The 18,235-nt window shown below is 40.9% G+C and overlaps 1 pseudogene; it reads left to right on the forward strand.

The window, feature by feature from the left end:
* Positions 1-6,670: 6,670 nt before the first annotated feature.
* Positions 6,671-15,233, forward strand: LOC118523269 (large ribosomal subunit protein eL20 pseudogene; annotated as a pseudogene).
* The last annotated feature ends 3,002 nt before the right edge of the window (positions 15,234-18,235 follow it).

The following is an 18,235-nucleotide window of genomic DNA, read 5'->3' on the forward strand; positions in this document are numbered from 1 at the left end:
CTCTTTTTTTTTTTTGAAGATTTTATTTATTTATTTGAGAGAGAGAATGAGATAGAGAGAGAGAGCATGAGAGGGGGGAGGGTCAGAGGGAGAAGCAGACCCCCCGCTGAGCAGGGAGCCCGATGCGGGACTCGATCCCGGGACTCCAGGATCATGACCTGAGCCGAAGGCAGTGGCTTAACCAACTGAGCCACCCAGGCGCCCCTATTTACCTCTCTTTACATTCAAAGTTTTCCAATGCTGCGGTCTTATTTAAATAACCTCTCACTTCTTCTTAACATCTACCTTAATCCTTTCAGTCTAAACAGAAATCTAATGCTCTGTTTCTCTACTTTTTTTTTTATCTCTCACTTTTCCTCTCAGTTCTGCCCTGCAGCCTTCAACCCTTCAGCTCTTTCCCTCAGCTATACCTGCTTTCCTCTCTCTTAAAATGTTGCCTAAGTGTCTAGATTATTTTTCTTCCTCAAGTGATCCTAAAAGCCTCCAAGCAAAGAGATTAGGAATATAGTCACACAAAGAAGTAGTGATTTGAAATAAAAACAATTCGTGTGTTGGCAGGTGCCCCTCTGTTTCTTAGTATTTTATTACATGTGGGTTATTTCTTGCTCATACTCTGTAAACCATAAGAACTATTAAATTCCTTTGCTTGGCACAGTCCTGAGAATCCTGTTATAAGCACTAAATGTAATATTAACAAACAAAATTCAGGGAATTGTGAACACAGAAGACCTAAATTCCAATCTCAAGTCTGCCCTTTGTATAATAATAAACATAGCAAAATCTTGCTCATTTTAGAGATGAGCAATAGAGAGGAAAGCAACTCTAAATTCACGAAAAGTAAAAAAAAAAAAAAAACTAAATTCATGAAAAGTCTGAATGAGAGACTTTTAAAAAGCTGCATCATTATACTACTTTTGTATACCAAGAATAATTTGAAAGGCTAAGACTAAGGAGGGTTTTCTAAGTTCGAAGCCCTATTTACCTACTTTAGTGATAATAACCCTTTGGGTAGTTAATAGGATCTATTCGCTATATAACTAGCAAATGCACTTATCTCCTTAAAAAACATTTCTTCTTTTAAGTAGCCTAATATCCTAACCACCACAACCACACAATCACAGTCTCATCTAGGGGACTGATTTGCTCCTTTTAGATAGCATTAACAGTAAATCCTTGCAAGAATGGTTTCAGTAGAGATTTACATTTTATTTTAATCTCCATAATTAGGGTTATATCCCTGACAAAGTTAGAAAGAGTTAGAAAGGGATACACTGATATTACAATTAAAATAGTATGTGTGAGGGCGCCTGGGTGGCTCAGTTGGTTAAGCATCTGTCTTCAGCTCAGCTCATGATTCCAGGGTCCTGGGATCAAGCCCTACATCCAGCTCCCTGCTCAGCAAGGAGCCCTGCTTCTCCCTCTCCCCAATGCTCCTGCTCTCTCTTACTATTTCTCTCTCAAATAAATAAATAAAATCTTAAAAAAAAAACTTAAAAAAATAAAATAAAATAGTATGTGTGATTTCAACTGTGAGGGACTGGTCTAACATTGTTTTAGGCTGTGGGAACCCTCAATCCATCACTCTTAATTTAGCATAAATAATGAAGCGGTAGTTTTGTTATATCATAAAGTGTATGGGCTTTGGAGTTAGAGAAACCCAACTGAGATTATACGGAGGAGTTTATATTAAGAATTTGCAGATTTGGAAATAGTTAACTAGTGCTCCCTCCCCCAAAAACGATTAGGGATAAAGCAAAGGAAAAGCAAAGTGCCACACAAAACCCACAAGATTGAGAGCAGAAAGACTTTAGTGTTTATCTGGCACAATATGACTTTGGACACGTCCTGTAACCTCTCTGACCCCGTTTTCCAGCTACAAAATGATACTACAGTACTAACCTCAGCAAGTTGTTTTGAGTATTAAGTTCAGTCACATGTGAGAAAAATGTTTTGTAAACCATTCAATGCTCCATTAAAAATGGAAAAACATTTAATTTGCATTTTATTGTTTTTGAAATAGAACTGTTCCTGTCTTGGCCTGGAAGAAAAATTTCCTCTAACACTTGGCATCTTTTGAAAAGCTAATAATAAACTCTTCCACCAATAGTTGACTCGTAATTATTTCATACATTTGTGAAGGGAAGGAAACACAATACAAAGTAGTGATTTTAGACAAACTGTCAAAACATTCTTACAACAGTGACAACTTTTTGGTCAGGAAAGCATCCCCATGTAGATGCAATGTGGGGTTTTAAGCGGTTTTGCACTGAAACATCAACAACAGCTCGTAGGTATATTGTTAAAAATGAAATAGGCATTATATTTAGTGGAACATGAACTAAAGTTTTACGAAGTTAGTTGAGTAGTAGGATCCTAAGGTGTGATAAGAAAGAACTGAAGAGGGGATGCATGGATGGCTCAGTTGGTTAAGCGTCTGCCATCAGCTCAGGTCATGATCCCAGGGTCCTGGGATGGAGTCCCACATGGAGCCCCACATCACTGAGCCCCGCATCATCCCCGCATCCCTGCATCATCGCATCATCAGGCTCCCTGCTCAGTGAGGAGCCTGCTTCTCCCTCTGCCCACCGTCCCTGCTCGTGCCATGCTCACTCTCTCTCGAGTGCTCTCTCTCTCTCTAGCAAAAATAAATAAATAAAACCTTAAAAAAAAGAACAGAAGAGGTTTATCTTGTTGCCCTCAATATTTCATATTTGTATATGAATGAAAATCAAGATAGTGACTATTGACCAATTCCAGATGGTGATAGGTAATACCACCAACAATTGGTTATTGTTAGCAGGACTCTAAGCACTGAATGGAGAAAAACAAGGAAGAGGAAAAGGAAATATGTAATAACAAAATACAGCTCAGAAATTTAGAAATTTCCCCCAGGTGGAAATGCCGATCATTTCCTCCCTGTCAAAATCTCATCAGAGAGCCTGCTGCCTGCAGACTGTGAGGGCATTCTTTCAGGAATAGGAGCCCTGCCCTACTAACTAGCTCTCTGACCAGCTGATTTGACCAGGAGCAGAGACACCAGGCTCAAACTGGGTCAATCACATTTTCAAAGACACGGAGGCGGAATTGGATGTTGTTGGCAATGAAGATGCAAGGTCATGAAGAGTCACTGTCGAAACTGGCAGTAGGGCAACCCAAAGTCATGGGCTAGCCAGTGTTAGGAGGGAAAAGAAACTAAAATCTTCACAGAGAAGCAGAATAACCAGTCGGCAGAGAGGAAAACGGAACAGATGTGAAACAAGGACGAAGAGAGATTAGGAGACCAAGCAGCTAGTCAGAGAGAGGGAAAGAAAGAGACAGAATGAGAGAGAATCTGTCTGACCATGCATACTTTCTTCAGCTGGGTTCTGTATAATGTCTTAAAATAAATCTCCTTTCCTTTACTTGTGCCGGCTCCAGTGTGTTTGGTTCCTCAGAACAGAGGGATATTTTAGTAAGACATTCACTGATTGGACTAGCGCCAAAAGTATAAAAGTAAACAAGAAAGACATCTGAACAAATTGCATTTCCAAAACATATACTAAAGCTCACATGACACTAAAAGTCTTTCATTGCTTATTTAATTTTGTGTAACAGCTTTATTGAGATGTAATTGACATAGTATAAAATTCACCCTTCTCTAATTGCCCGTTGACTTACAATTTTCTTCAATTCCATCAGGCTTCCAGATCTAAAGTCGAAGTCTACAAGTAGCCTTAATAACAAAGACAGAAAGGCTAGTACCAGCAAACACACTATGGCAATAAAAAGTGACAGTTGACAGGCTAGCAGCAAAGGAGAAACAGAAAAACTATAAATAGGAGAACAATAATTCCAAGGGGGAAAAAAGAGAGCAATCTGGGGCCATGTAGAGTGTTTTCCTTAGGCTCTTTTAGTTCCGAGGAGCAGCTCAAGTTACATCTAATATTAGGGGAAGGAGTTATAAGGAACGAAGAAAACAGGGATGTCAGCCCAACAGGGCCTCGTGGGAACCACTGAAGGCCAGATCACCAAGCCTCTGGAAGAACAGGCGCTGTCACCAAGCCAAACCTCAGGAAGACTGGAACCAAGACACCATCAAGAATCCAAGGTTACCCCAGGACTTTAGCATCAGGAGCTCGCACATCGTCACCTCAGTGATGAGTTATTTATGTGACTCAGCTGTCCCCTCCAGCTGCGGCTGGCCATACCTAACTGTCTTCCTCATCCTCTCTTTGGAATGTGTAAACGGCCATCTCTTGACCTGTTTCAACCTGCAGACTCATTTTGTTTGGCCAGCATGGTGCCTCCACATTGTTGAGAATTCCAGTCTTTGGGTGGGACATGAACTTGGGAGTCTCTGGAATCTTTACTGGGCCCCATGACCTTCACCACGTCCTCTTCTCTCAGCCACATAGCCTGCCGGACTGCTGAAGGTAGAGTTTGTGACTCCTGCTCTCTCTCTCTTTCCTACCGCGTAGCGTCCATGTACCATCATATCTAATTCCTCATAACTTTTGTTTTTTCTCCCCCATCAGCTCTCTCTATACATGTCCTCTTAGCTCCCACTGCTAACTAGCAATTCCCAGTGCAAATTCCCCAAAGGGAGAATCTGGACCACGTTGCCCATTTTTGGCTAACCTTCTCCCACTGGTTCATATTGTAGAATTCTGGCCAGCCTGGAACACGGCTGCTTTAGGGCAGGTGTCCACTCCATGCCATCAGCTGTGGCTGAGGAACTCCGAGGCCTACGCAGAACAGAGCACAGCCATCTGGGGCTAATGCCTCAGCCAGGTCTGTGAGCAGTGTAGCTAGTTACCTTAAGAAAGGGCTGAGGGAAAAGCTGGCCACCGCACTCGTCCAGTGCAGTGGGTCAGAATTACCTAATTCGCAATTTAAAAAACCTGAGAGGATCAGGCTCCATCTAGCCTCCCCCAAGTAAGTAAAGTCTATGATGCTTGCATGGAGTCTTTAAGAAAAATTTAAATTGTGTTCGCTTTCCTCTATTTAAGAAGCAGTGATGTGTATAGCATACTTTGGAAGAATTTTCACCGAGAATTATAAAAGCAAAATAATGGAAGGTATTTATTTATTTATTTATTTATTTTAAATATTCTATTTATTTATTTGACAGAGAGCGAGAGACACAGCGAGAGAGGGAACACAAGCAGGGGGAGTGGGAGAGGGAGAAGCAGGCTTCCCGCTGAGCAGGGAGCCTGATGTGGGGCTGGATCCCAGGACCCTGGGATCATGACCTGAGCCGAAGGCAGACGCTTAATGACTGAGCCACTCAGGCACCCAATGGAAGGTATTTAATACATATGCAGATATTTGAGAAACTTTGGATATCAAAAAAAAAAATCTCATTTTCCTTTGAAATAGGAATTAGTCTTAGAAAGTTGTTAAGAACAGAAGCCGTGAAAGTTTTGTAATCCTGACTCTGATACTTCCTAGCTAGCAAATTCTTTAGTAATTCAGTGCCTCAATTTCCTCATCTATAAAATGAGGGTAATAATAATACCTATCTCATAGGGTTGTCAGATTAATGAAACAATCAAAAAAAAAAAACACAAAATCTTAGAACATGTACTTGGTGCATAGAGAGTGCTAAAAAATGTTATTGATGCTTTTGTTATTATATAAATAAGTAGGCTGTGTACTAATACATGAGTTAAATTTTTATAATAGTTGATAATGGTTGAGATTTTCCTCTTTGTACATATATATTCTCTTTTCTTTGATATTTTATTCTAGCTCTGCCACACAAATTATGTATTGCATGTCCATATGAAACAAACTGCTTCGATCAGATCAGATTGCTGTACCATTCACAATAGTGTTTTGTTTGGGGGGATCTGAGCTTATTTTAACCCTAGTGCTGGCCTGTCTGTTCATTAGCTTCCCTTGGTGCCTAGATTGAAAGGCAACCCATACAAGGCAATCTTCAGAGCAGGCTCCAATGCAGACAGTTGTCAATTTGAAAGTAAACACCTCTGAAAAACAACAAAGGCTATAGCTGCTGCCAGGGCATTTATCTAAAGACAGTCTCTTTGGAGTCTCTGGCCAGTGCTAGGATGACTTCCTGCCTGGAAATAAGACAGGAAAGTGCTGGAAGGGGTGCATGCCAAAAGGGCTGGGGCCTGAAAGCAGTAGGGCTCAGTTAGTGAAACCACCAGAGTCAGCTAGGGAGCTTTAGAGAACACATCAGTGCTCTCCTGCCTTAGACCAATTAAATTCTAAACCTCCAAGCAGGGCGGGGGAAGGAAGAGAGCAAGCAGTTATATTTTTTAAAGCTCCCCAAATGCTTATAATAGGTAGCCAGGGCTGAGAACCCCACCATTCCAGGACTTCCTCTAATTTGCTTCTGCCACTGGGCCGGGCCTCCTCGGAAGAGAGGCTTCCGAGAAAGAACAGGGGAAAGAAGAGGACATTGCCCACGAACCTGCTCATCATAGCAGCCTCCTCAGGAGTTGGCCAGGCTTTCCCTCTGCTCAGCACTTGGCAGAAACCAAGTGGGAAGAGAAAAGAAGATTATGATTAGCGTTGCCTGCCCTCACAGAGTTCTCAAAACAGCTGGGGAGTCCACCTCAGCACATGAGAAATGGTGGCAGAACCGTGAGGCATTAGGCTGCAGCCGGGATGAAAAGGACAGGCTCTGAGAGTTCCACCAAGGGGGCCAGGGGTGAAGGTCGACATGGAGGAGATGGAGCCTCCTAAGGATGTGTAAGAGAGGGGCACAAAGGGAGTACGAGGAAGGCAGTTACGAGAACAGTGCAGAGAGTGAGCAGAGTCACAGAAAAGGCCTGGGGTGGCACAGTGACAAGACCACTCTAGGGTGCAGGATGTCCCTGGAGAGTAGCAGGAAATCCACTTGGATGATTTAAGTAGAGTGGGGCCAAATTATGGAGGGCTGATGTACTAGCCTGAGTAATGTAAACATCATGCGGTAGGGAGTAAGACATTGTGCGGTCTTGAGTCATGATAGTGTTTTCCAGTAATCTAACAGAGTATTGGAGGAGACCAGAGGAGGCAAGACTGGGTAATACAACAATCCCAATGTGGAAGACAAATAAATAAAGGCCTATGTGGTCACTGTGGAAGCACAAAGAAAAAGAATAAATCCTAGAAATAGGTTTACATTCCTTTCGTGTGTGCTTATTTTGATTTTGATTTTTATCAGACTATATAATACATGCACATTATAAAATTTGAGAAATCACAGAAGAGTAAAAAGGAGAAAAATTTCGTGCATAGTCTTTCTAAACACAAGTAAACCATTGCTTTGACATTTCTTCCCAGTTTTTCATTTATTTTAATGCAGTTAGTGGTCTAAGCACGTTTGTATCCCATCTTTACTATAAGAGTGTGAGAATTTTCCTGTGTCCTTAATAGCTTTGAGCTTTAATTTGGTAGCTGTGTGGCCTTCATTGGTATGAATACACTGTAATTTACTTGTAGACAACAATTTATGAATTGCTTTCAATTCTTCCCCTGTACATCTCAGGCATTAATCTTTGTCCATCTTGATGGTACATCCATAAGATAAATTTCTAGATGTGCCATTACTGAATAAAGAGTTTTCAAAAATTTAAAGTTCTTGCTATTTACTGAGAATTTGCTTTCCAAAAGTATTGAACTAATTTGCACTCCTGCCAACAGAGTATAGCTAGGCTGGTTTCACTCTAATTATCTTTGCTAATTTGCTAGAGTAAAAAAATGAAACCAATTTGTACTTTTTTTGTTGTTTGTGAGGATGAAATTTTTATGTGCTTATTATTAGCCACTTGTACTTCCTCACTTATAAATGGTCTGCCCATTTTCCCCCATCACAGAATAGTAAAAAGGAACAAATTTTAAGACTTATCAATGTACAGAGGATGAAAAAGAGAGAAGATTAAAAGATGTCATGTTCTTGGCAAAAATAAACACGACAAAGCAAAAAAAGAAACATTTAAATGAAATGAAAGGTTAAATAGCAATCTAGAAAAAAGTTGCAACACATGTGGAAGAAAAGAAGCTTGTTTCCATAAAATATAAAGTGTATATACCAATCAATAGGTGAACAATCTAATAGTAAAATGGGCAACGAACATGAACATATAGTTCTAGGAAAGGAAATACAAGTGAGTATTAAACACAAACAGATACTCAACCTCATAATAAAATATGTAAGTTAAAATGAAAATGAGTTAGCATTTTCACTTAACAGATCTGCAAAGACCAAAATGTTTAATAATAGACTTCGTCAAAGAGGATGCTGGAAAACAGGCATTCACCTATTGTTGATAGACTGTTAATTTATGTGATCACTTTGGGGGATAAGTGGACAATAGATATCAATATGGAAAATTAGACATATTCTTTGACCCAACAATTCCACTTTTAGGAGTTTATCCTACAGGTAATTCATAATAAGTATGAAATAATACATAACTCAGATAATTGTTGCAAATTTGTTTGTAGGAGCATAATATTGGAAACAACCTAAGGTATATCAACAGGAGATCATTTAAGTAATGTAGGGTGTCTCTGTGCAGTTGAATATTACTCATCCATTAAAAAGAACAGTGTACCTTTGTAGGTACTGATATAGCATTTCTTCCAAGATGTATTGTTGAGTAAAAAAGCAAGGTGCCAAGACTCTCTGTAAAACGGGTGGGAGTGGGGAACATATATATGTATATATTTGCTTGCATGTGCACAGACTTGTTTTGGACTGATACATAAGGCACTAATAATAGTTGCTGGGGGAAGGGGTGCTGAAGGGGTAAGACAGAGGTTTTTACCTCTAGAAAATTTTCACTCTATACTTCTGTTCCTTTCGAATTTTGTATCATACATCTGCAATGGGAAAATGTAACTCTTAAGAGTATGATGACGGCTTTCCTACATTGTGTGAAATCAAGGTTCAAAAGGGCAGCTGCTTGGATTCTCTCCCAGTTGTGATTTGGATACAGCTGCATCAGTTAGAGTTCTCCCCTGGACTGTCAGCCCAGGATGACAGGGGCTATGTACGTTGACCTCCCTGTTGAATCACTAGCATCTAGCCCAGCTGGGAGGTGCTTAATAAATATGTCTCAGATGACTACCAGGATGCTAACTTAATAGAAAAATGGAAGAGCCATAGAGAGAAACAAATTAATGTGAAAGGAACACTCAGAGACAAAAGCATGTAGGAGTGAAAAGAAGGTTCCTTGCAAAAATGTTGCAAGGGAGTCAGACTTCAGAAGGACTGGCACAGAGCCAGCCTGCCCCTTCCGCACCAGCACTGAGCGCCTACAGCAGTGTCAAAGCCGGTGGGAGAGATGCAGCTGGCGAGGCGGGCCGGGCAAATTGCCATGGGCCCCGGACACCATGTAAAGAAGTGAGAAGAACGAGAGAAGTTAGAAAGAAACAGAGAGCCCAAACATATTGTTCAGACTATTTTGGTTTCAAGAGACAGAGATTTAAACCAAAGAGGAAGTTTATTGGCTTGAGTAACTGGAAAGTCCAGAGATTCAACAATATCATCAGGATATTCTTTCTCTTTCTCCACCTCCACACCCACTTCTCTGTGCTGGCTTCATTCTCTTGCAGACTCTTTCCACATGCTGGCTTCTGGCAGCTCCAGCTTTACAATGAACAAACAAGTGGTCCCAGCATGTCCTAATAATTCCAGTAAAAAAAACCCTTAGAATTGATTCTTACTGGACAGCTTAGGTCACATGCCCATCCCTGAATTAATCACTGTCTGAAATACTAGTAGGCCAGGCAAAAGTCATATGATCACCCCTAGGAGTGGTGGTGGTTAATACCACTCTAATCTTATGACCCAAGAGTGAGGGGGGTATTCACCCAAAGAAATCGGGATACCATTTCCAAATACAAAGATGCTGAACAGGTAAAAGCAATAATAGTACTCCACTCTAAGCAAAAACAAAAGATCAAATGAAGATTGTTCCTTTCTTTAAAAATAAAAATTGGAAAGGATTTTTGGAAGGAGAAAATGTTAAGATACTAGACAAGGCGGGGGCGGTCAAGGAAGCAAACTCTGGAAGAAATGGGAAGGGATGGCGTTCAGGTGGAAAGACTGGAGGTGGAGAGTAATTATGGACTCCTAGGGCTAATCCAGCCCCCTTACTCCTCTTATGTGGGCCTCCCCTGCCCAATCCACGTACACAAAATTAGGATCCCTTATAGGACCATTCAAATTCGATCTGAATATATTCAGTAACAGATAGTTCATGATTTTGGAAAGTAGTTTTATCGTCATCTGGGTTTGCTTCTTTAAAATGTCTGCTTGTCCGTAAGCTGAAACCCAGTTCTCATCTCAGTCTGTTTGTCCTCTGGATTAACAAACCTTCAAGATATTCCTCTCATCAGACGATCCTTGATGTGTTGGAAGACACATTCCTGCCCCAGTCTTTTCTCTTTTGTCCAAGCACAACCAGTTTTTCTAATCATGTATCAGGTGACATGGTTTCCAGATTTTTCTATGGCCTAATTGTCTTTCTCTGGATTCATGCTGGTTTATATATGTCTGTCTTTAAAAGGTGCTTAGATATAAGCCTCCAGATGAGACCTTACCACTGCTGAGTTCAGTGGGACCATTGCCTCCCTTTATCTGGACACTATATTTTGCTGATGCAATTGAAGATTTCATTGGCTTTGGGGTTTTTTTTGTGTGTGTTTTTGGTTTTGTTTGTTTGTTTGTTTGTTTGTTTTGCAACAACCATATCACAACTCAGTCATGTTGAGCTTGTTACCAACAAAGTCCCCAGGTCTTTTTACTCATGAATGGTTGCCAAGTCAGGCTTTTTGTAATTATGCGAGTGGTACTTTTTTGAGCCAACAGAATGGAACTTCCTAGTTTTTTTCTTTTAAATCTTTTCTTCTTGTTTCTTTCAGGCTCCATCCTGTTACTTGCTCTGCCAAAATGTGGCCCTTTAGAACCAGGTGGTATAAGGCCTGTAGACCTTGCTGCAAAAGAAGGAAACCCTCTGGTATTCCATTTACCCAACTGGTTTTTGGCTTATGTGTGGGCCAGTGCTCATGCCTATTCCTGAATGATCTGGTTTCTGTTCCTTGCTAATGCCTTGGTCATATGTTGCACCACTAATAATGGGGCAGCCTTTCTAGCCCATGGGTGTTGTGCATGCGCACAGATGTGTGTACCAGATGATAAGCTTTGACCTGTGGTTCCAGGTCAGTTACTGCCAACCTTTGCCCCCACTTTAGCTTCTTGCCTGCCGTTCCAGATGAGCAGACACTGGTGCCAGGAAGCGGTTCCACCCCCCTCCCATGGCCAATGAAAAGCCATCAGTCAGGATAGCTCCAGAGGCATTTGGAATTGGTCACATTTGGTCTGGACTTTACAGCAGAGTTGTCAGAGCTCTAACTCATCACCATGTAGCCAAATGGTCTGAGGAGCCTTTGACCCAAGTCCCAGATTCTAGATGTCCCCCACTCCACATCCTTACTGGAACTAAAGGTCTCCGTACTTCAGCTGTGTCATCTAGGATTTTGACTCCCTTATGACTCCCACATCTGGCTCACAGAAGACCCTTTTCATGGGGCTATACATCTGCTTCCAGAATTTGAAAGGGCCTCTCTCATCTAAGATTCACATACCCCCTTACTGCCTTAAGATGCTCATCCCCAGAAGCGTCTCCTACACATTGCCCCAGGTCCCTTGGACTAGACCCTTTGCATATAGACACACTACAAAGTGAACTGAAATTCACCTTGTCGCTTTGACTCAATGATTTTAACTGCCGGCCTCTCCCTGATTGGAGCTGGCTCCTTTGCTTCAGTTCATCTCCACTGCTTTCTCGGCCCCAGGGCTGCTCTCAATTAGCTTGAGCCTGCTTCTGTACCAAGAGGTCCTAGGTACTTGAGGCTCTGGGAAAGTGCCAATCATGATCATTAAAGAAAATGGGCAACTGGGACACTGAGGATGTAGTCAAAAGTGGAGCCTCTTCCCTGACCCAGAGAAGGAAGGTACATTATACCAGGGGTAGATACCAATAGCCCTTGCATCCTGTCTCCTGTAATACATGTATTGAAGGTACCCTGAAAGAAGGACCGAGGTCTGAGATTCTCATTATAGTGTAGGACCCATACCTCAAGTATCTGAAGGGCCTTACCTGTTCGACTGGATTTATTTCTCAGTTTTCCCACAAATCTCTACAATAGCTCACTGTCACATTGTGTCAACAGCAATAAAAATACAATATATTAGTGCTTCTAGCTCCCATATTCTGTGTCCCTGAAGAAGAAATGCTGGCTTGAAGACCAATGGTGAAATAAAGCCATCAGTGATGTTCTCTTCACCTTCCCAAACTTGTTTCATGTGATGCCCTTTTTTAAAAGTAGTATTTTAAAAAGAGGAACCAGATGTTTCTGACACCCTCTCTCTGAAAAATAAGGCACTGGAATTGAAAGACCACACACTCAGGATTTTCCAGGTTATGATCACAGTAAAGTAGTGGGTGACATCACCTATGGGAGAGAGGTTTTCACGAATTGGTGCAGTAAATTGTGTATGAGAAGTAATTACTAAATCTAACAGGAAATTTCTTTTCTTTTCTTTTTTTTTTTTATTTGACAGAGAGAGACAGCGAGAGAGGGAACACAGCAGGGGGAGCAGGAGAGAGAGAAGCAGGCTCTCCTCTGAGCAGGGAGCCCGATACGGGGCCCGATCCCAGGACCCTGGGATCATGACCCGAGCCGAAGGCAGACGCCTAATGACTGAGCCACCCAGGCGCCCCTCTAACAGGAAATTTCTATAAGAATTCCTAGATACTGAAATACTCTTCCTTACCAATCTAAAATTAGGAGATCAGAAAGGGAAAATAAGTTTTCTTGTATTTGCTAGCCAATCTAAGATTAAAAACTGAAAAACCAAGCCTATATGTGTGGGACTTTTTTTATAGCAAATAGAAATAGAAAGTACCTGGAAGGCAATCCAATAAAATCATCTAAAAAGAAGGGATCCTGACATATCTGCTAAGGAACTATTCATTAGAATGTTTAGACCAGATCCAAGAATGTTAATCCACTGGCTCCTATGCTGATTATTTTGGGACAGAACACAGATTTCAAAAAGAAAAAATATCAGCACTCAAAGAAACTGCCAATTCTGAATTTGAAGATATTAACAAATGTACTCAGCATTTCTTTCATCAAAGAAAGTCAAAATACAGCTTTGTATTTAATACAGACTGTCTAAAGGGTTTAAGATAATATCATTTATTTCAGAATAAAAAGTATGAAGAAACGTAAGGAGTAAGGTATTGGAAGAGGGAAGAAGGGAATGAATTCAAGAGCTCATATGGGAAAGTAAGTAAGATTGACTCTTCCTCTGAGATAGGAGGAAAAGTAGAGACAAAGAAGAAGCAAAGAGGGATGACTAGAGAAAGGGAAGACGAAGAGGTTGATGCTCGCCAAAGGCCTGGATGTTTCCAGCAAAGCAGAATGGGTGGGCAGCTATCTTTGTTTCCCTCACTAGACAGTAAGATCTGTCAGGGCAGGGATTGGGTCTGTTTTGTCCCCTACTGTAATGCCCATCGCCTAGCATAGCAGGTGGCGTATTGTTGATTCTCAATTTGTATTTGTTGAACAAAATGAGTCAAAGAATGTGGACATTAGGAACTTAGAAGAACAGGAAATGCTGGGAATAGCTATGTTAGAAATCAGTAAGAAATGAATAATGGGGTTGCAAATTTGAGGTTAGCTGGTATGCAAAGTTCAGAAGCTAGAATGGAAAAGCAGGCAGATTGGAATTGGTGAGACCAAGAGAGTGGGATGGAAAAGGAGTAGGAGGGTTCAGTATGCAAGCAAAGGTGATGGAAGCCAGGCCGGAAATGGGGTCAAAGATGAAGACCTACTGGAAGCAGCAATAGACTGTCAAGGTCATGTGATTAGAGGCACTTCTGAGGGTTTTAGGCAATGTGCCCCTTTAAAACACCAGTGTGGCATATAACTTTGTCACAGGCTAAGTAAGCATCCGACTCAAATTTTTACTCTCGCTTCTGTGACTGTTCAGACATGGATTGTGTCTGATTTGTTCTCTCTTGTCACCCAGTATGGTTTTTGTTTTTAAATTTTTTAATTTAAATTCAATTTAATTAACATATGGTGTATTATTAGTTTCAGAGGTAGAATTTAGAGATTCATCAGTTGCATATAACACCCAGTGCTCATCCCATTAAGTGCCCTCCTTAATGTCCATCACCCAGTTACCCCATCCCCCCACCCACATCCTCTCCAGCAACCTTCAGTTTGTTTCCTAGAGTTAAGAGTCTCTTATGGTTTGTCTCCCTCTCTGTCTTATTTTATTTTTCCTTCCTTTTCCCTATGTTCATCAGTTTTGTTTCTTAAATTCCACGTATGAGTGAAATCATATGATATTTGTCTTTCTCTGACTTATTTCACTTAGCATAATACACTCTCTTTCCATCCACACATCATTGCAAATGGCAAGATTTCATTCTTTTGGATGGCCGAGTAATATCCCATTGTATATATATCTGCCATGTCTTCTTTATCCATTCATCTGTCAATGGACATCTGTCACGTATGTTATTCAAATGAACAAAAAAGGGAGGAAAGAAGAAGGGAAAATAAAGACACGATTGACATGTGTCGTGTCTATTAAAATTATGAGCTATTCTAATCCTTTCTGGGGTGGCAGGGAGGGCAGAGAGAACGACTTGAAGGCCTCAGGCACACTGCAAGAGTACAAGTGGTGGGGAGCTGCCTGCCCACCCCAAATGTCGCACTCCACCCCTCTATCGGGTGCGAATCTCTGCACCTAATCATGTGGTCACCAAGTTCTGCTTCTGGCACTTTGTGTCTCAGCTGAAGAAGATGAAGTCTTCAGGGGAAATTGTTGACTGTGGACAGGGGTTGGAGAAATCTCCCTTGTGGGTAAAGAATGTTGGCATCTGGCTGTGCTATGATTCCCACAAGGGCTCCCACAACACGGCCGGGAGCTGACCACTGCAGGCGTTGTCCCCTGTGCTGAGATGTGGGCTCCGGCACCACACCGGGCCCACTCGATCCAGATCATGAAGGTGAAGGAGACTGCAGGCAGCAAGTGCCGCCGACCCGCCGTCAAGCAGTTCCAGGACTCCAAGATCAAGTTCCCGCTGCCTCACTGGGTCCTGCATGGCCAGCACAAGCCACGCTTCACCACCAAGAGGCCCAACACCTTCTTTTAGATGCAGAGCCTCCCTGTCCCCAGGTCTGCCCAAATAAAGCCCTTGGGAAAACCAGGGTGCTCAGAAAAAAATAAAATAATTTTTTTAGAATTATGAGCTACCCTAAATTTTCTCTGTGTATCAATGTGTATAAACATTTGGATATGTGTGTATAATACAAATACACCATCATAAACATCCGCAGGTATTTCTGCAATATTGGGGTTGATAACAATGATTGGAAAATCCGATGGTTAGGTATGTTCTATCTTCTGTGCTGTAGGATGGAGCCAAGATCTGGTAAATACTGGGCTTGAGGGCCTAGGAGACAGGCTGGAGATTTGGAGCTGCTGAGGGCAGAAAAGTAGAGCCAAATTCCTGGGTATAGGCATCTTATCCAGAGGGCCGTTACTGAAAGGAAAGGACCTAGAGATGACACAGTTCGACCAGAATCAAAGACCATGGAACTGGTCAGGTCAAACAGAGGGACAAATTAGCAGATACTATATAGGAAGACAAAATTCAGAATGACTGTGTGTTTGGTCTTTGGAAGACCCAAAAAATCAAACCCTCTGCTAAGACCCTTTAGTTGGAAGTTCTCTGTCTTCGATAGCAAACATATTTTCTTTTCTAGGATTTTCTGTTTAAAAGATGAATCTTTTGAATTAATTTTCTTATCACCTCTTCCTGAAATGTCATTTATGAGGTTCTTTCTATTTCATTTGTTTTAAATTTTTTATGACGTTATGCAAATACATATATTCATATATTTAGTTCCTTAGGCTGGAAATCCTTCACTTGTGAAAAAATCAGTGCAAAGGTACCTTAGAAGCCGAATCAAGAGAAAACAGTGCTCATTGTTAGATTGGAGCAAGATGGGAGTGGGCTTTGGAAGGAGAAGAGAATGAAAGGAACTTCCTCTCTCCTCCAGACTTCCTATGTAAGTCTTCTAAATGTAGTATTTCAGGAGAATCCATTGTTCATTTTAAAGAAAAAGAAAAACTCTATACTTGTTTTCCTATTGGGTCTGTAAATCAATAAAATATTAAGGTGGAAACAAAAGAAATACCTCTTGGTGATTGACCATCTACTTTAGTCATCCGTCCTTGAATTTGATTGTGCTGCAGATTTGTACTTCTGAAAATAGAATGTCTCAAGTATTGTTTCTAAATCTTCAGATGCTTGCTCCCAAATTATTTCTCTTCTATTCAACACTGAAAAGCAGAGATCATTTAAAAGAGCTCCTGTGGGGTGCCTGGGTGGCTCAGTCTTTAAGTGTCTGCCTTCGGCCCAGGTCATGATCCCAGGGTCCTGGGATGGAGCCCTGCATCGGGCTCCCTGCTCAGCGGGGAGCCTGCTTCTCCCTCTCCCACTCCCCCTGCTTGTGATCCCTCTCTCGCTGTGTCTCTCTGTCAAATGAATAAATAAAATCTTTAAAAATAAATAAATAAATAAAATAAAAGTGCTCCTGTGATGTACGGAACCAGCATTGTACAAAATCTGGATCGGGCACCCTCTTCTTGGTAAAAATAAATTGTAATACAACTTTAGCATGTGAGAATCTTCATTTGAACAAAACAATCTCAAAATGACAGCATTGTAGTAATTATTCAGCTTTCCCCTCATGTCCTTGAGATATATTGTTTAAAGGTTTTGATTTTATCACAGGATATAAAACCCCTAGAAACAAATTGAAATTGAATACAGATCACTAACCCTGAGACTTCAGAGGTTTTTCTCCCTGAGACTTCAGATCTTTTTCTCACTTGCTTAGTTATTCAACTATTTGAAAACCTTATTCTCTTTGATCACTGATAGGAATGTTGGCTTGACACGGTCATTTTAGCTCCAAACTTGCGATGGTCTTTCGTTTTGTTTTCAAACTCCCAAGTATGAATTTTAGCAAGGTAACAAATTCTTCCCTCTAGCCCCAAATACCAGTTGATGTATTCAAGGTACTGCCTGTCGTCTCTCGTCCACCTTTTTACATCACACAGACTTCTAATTAGTCATTTTGGATTCTGACCACATTTGCCAGGAAATAACTGTTTGTCTTCTAACACATTTCTGATGGGATTCCCCTGGCAAAGGTAGATGGGATTTTTAAAATTGGAACCATACTAAAAACAGAATTGTTTTTGGTAATTGCCGATGAGTTTCCTGGCTAGCATATATGGAGCTAAATTGACAATACCATTGAACAGAATGGATGGCAAAAAAAAGGGCCGGGGGGTGGGGGGTGGAGGGGAGGATGGCACCTGCAAAGACAGGCTGTCCACTGCCAACAGGGGTTAGTTTGTGCTTGGTTGCCTTTCCTACTGTTTTCTCTCTGCTTAAATGTTTTGTATCTTCTTATTGTTTCAGGGCTAGATTCTGCCAAAAATATTAAACACAATTTGACACACTTGAACGCCACTGAATCCAATATCCACTCATCTTAAAATAACACTATTGATAATAGCTCATTTTTACTGAGCTAATACTAAGTGCCATGTGCTAAATACTTTTATATTTATCACTTCATCTAATTCTCACAGAAACTCTAAAGAGGTAGTTTTATTACCTTCATTTTTATAAAGATGAGGAAACAGGCATATAGGGACCTTGATTTATGAACATTCATCTCCTTGTGTTAATAATTTTAGACCTTTTACTGGAATAGCTCTGAGAATCCAAATACACACATGTATATTTTTCACCCACTGAGTATTAACACTTACAGGTATAATCAGAATAAAGGACAGCCATAAGACAGGTTCTAGTATTTTTCAAGTTTTAAAAGAGTGTCTTCAGTAATTCTACTTCTAGGTATGTACTCTAGAGAAATTCTCCTATATGTGCAGAAAAGACATGTATAAGAAAGCTCATTTATATGGCAGTTAAAATAAACTAGATTTCCATGTATCCACATGGGTAGATCTCGAAACAATGTTAAGTAGGGGGAGAAAAGGAGGCTGCTGTAGAATGATACATTTGATACAATATCGTTTATGTAAAAATGTTGTTTAGTAAAAACTATGTTTAGAACATAAAACAAGAGAATATGTTATTTGGGAATATGCACTTAATGTCGTAAA

Source organism: Halichoerus grypus, chromosome 5 (genome assembly GCF_964656455.1).
Source record: "Halichoerus grypus chromosome 5, mHalGry1.hap1.1, whole genome shotgun sequence".
Taxonomy (NCBI): Eukaryota; Metazoa; Chordata; class Mammalia; order Carnivora; family Phocidae; genus Halichoerus; species Halichoerus grypus.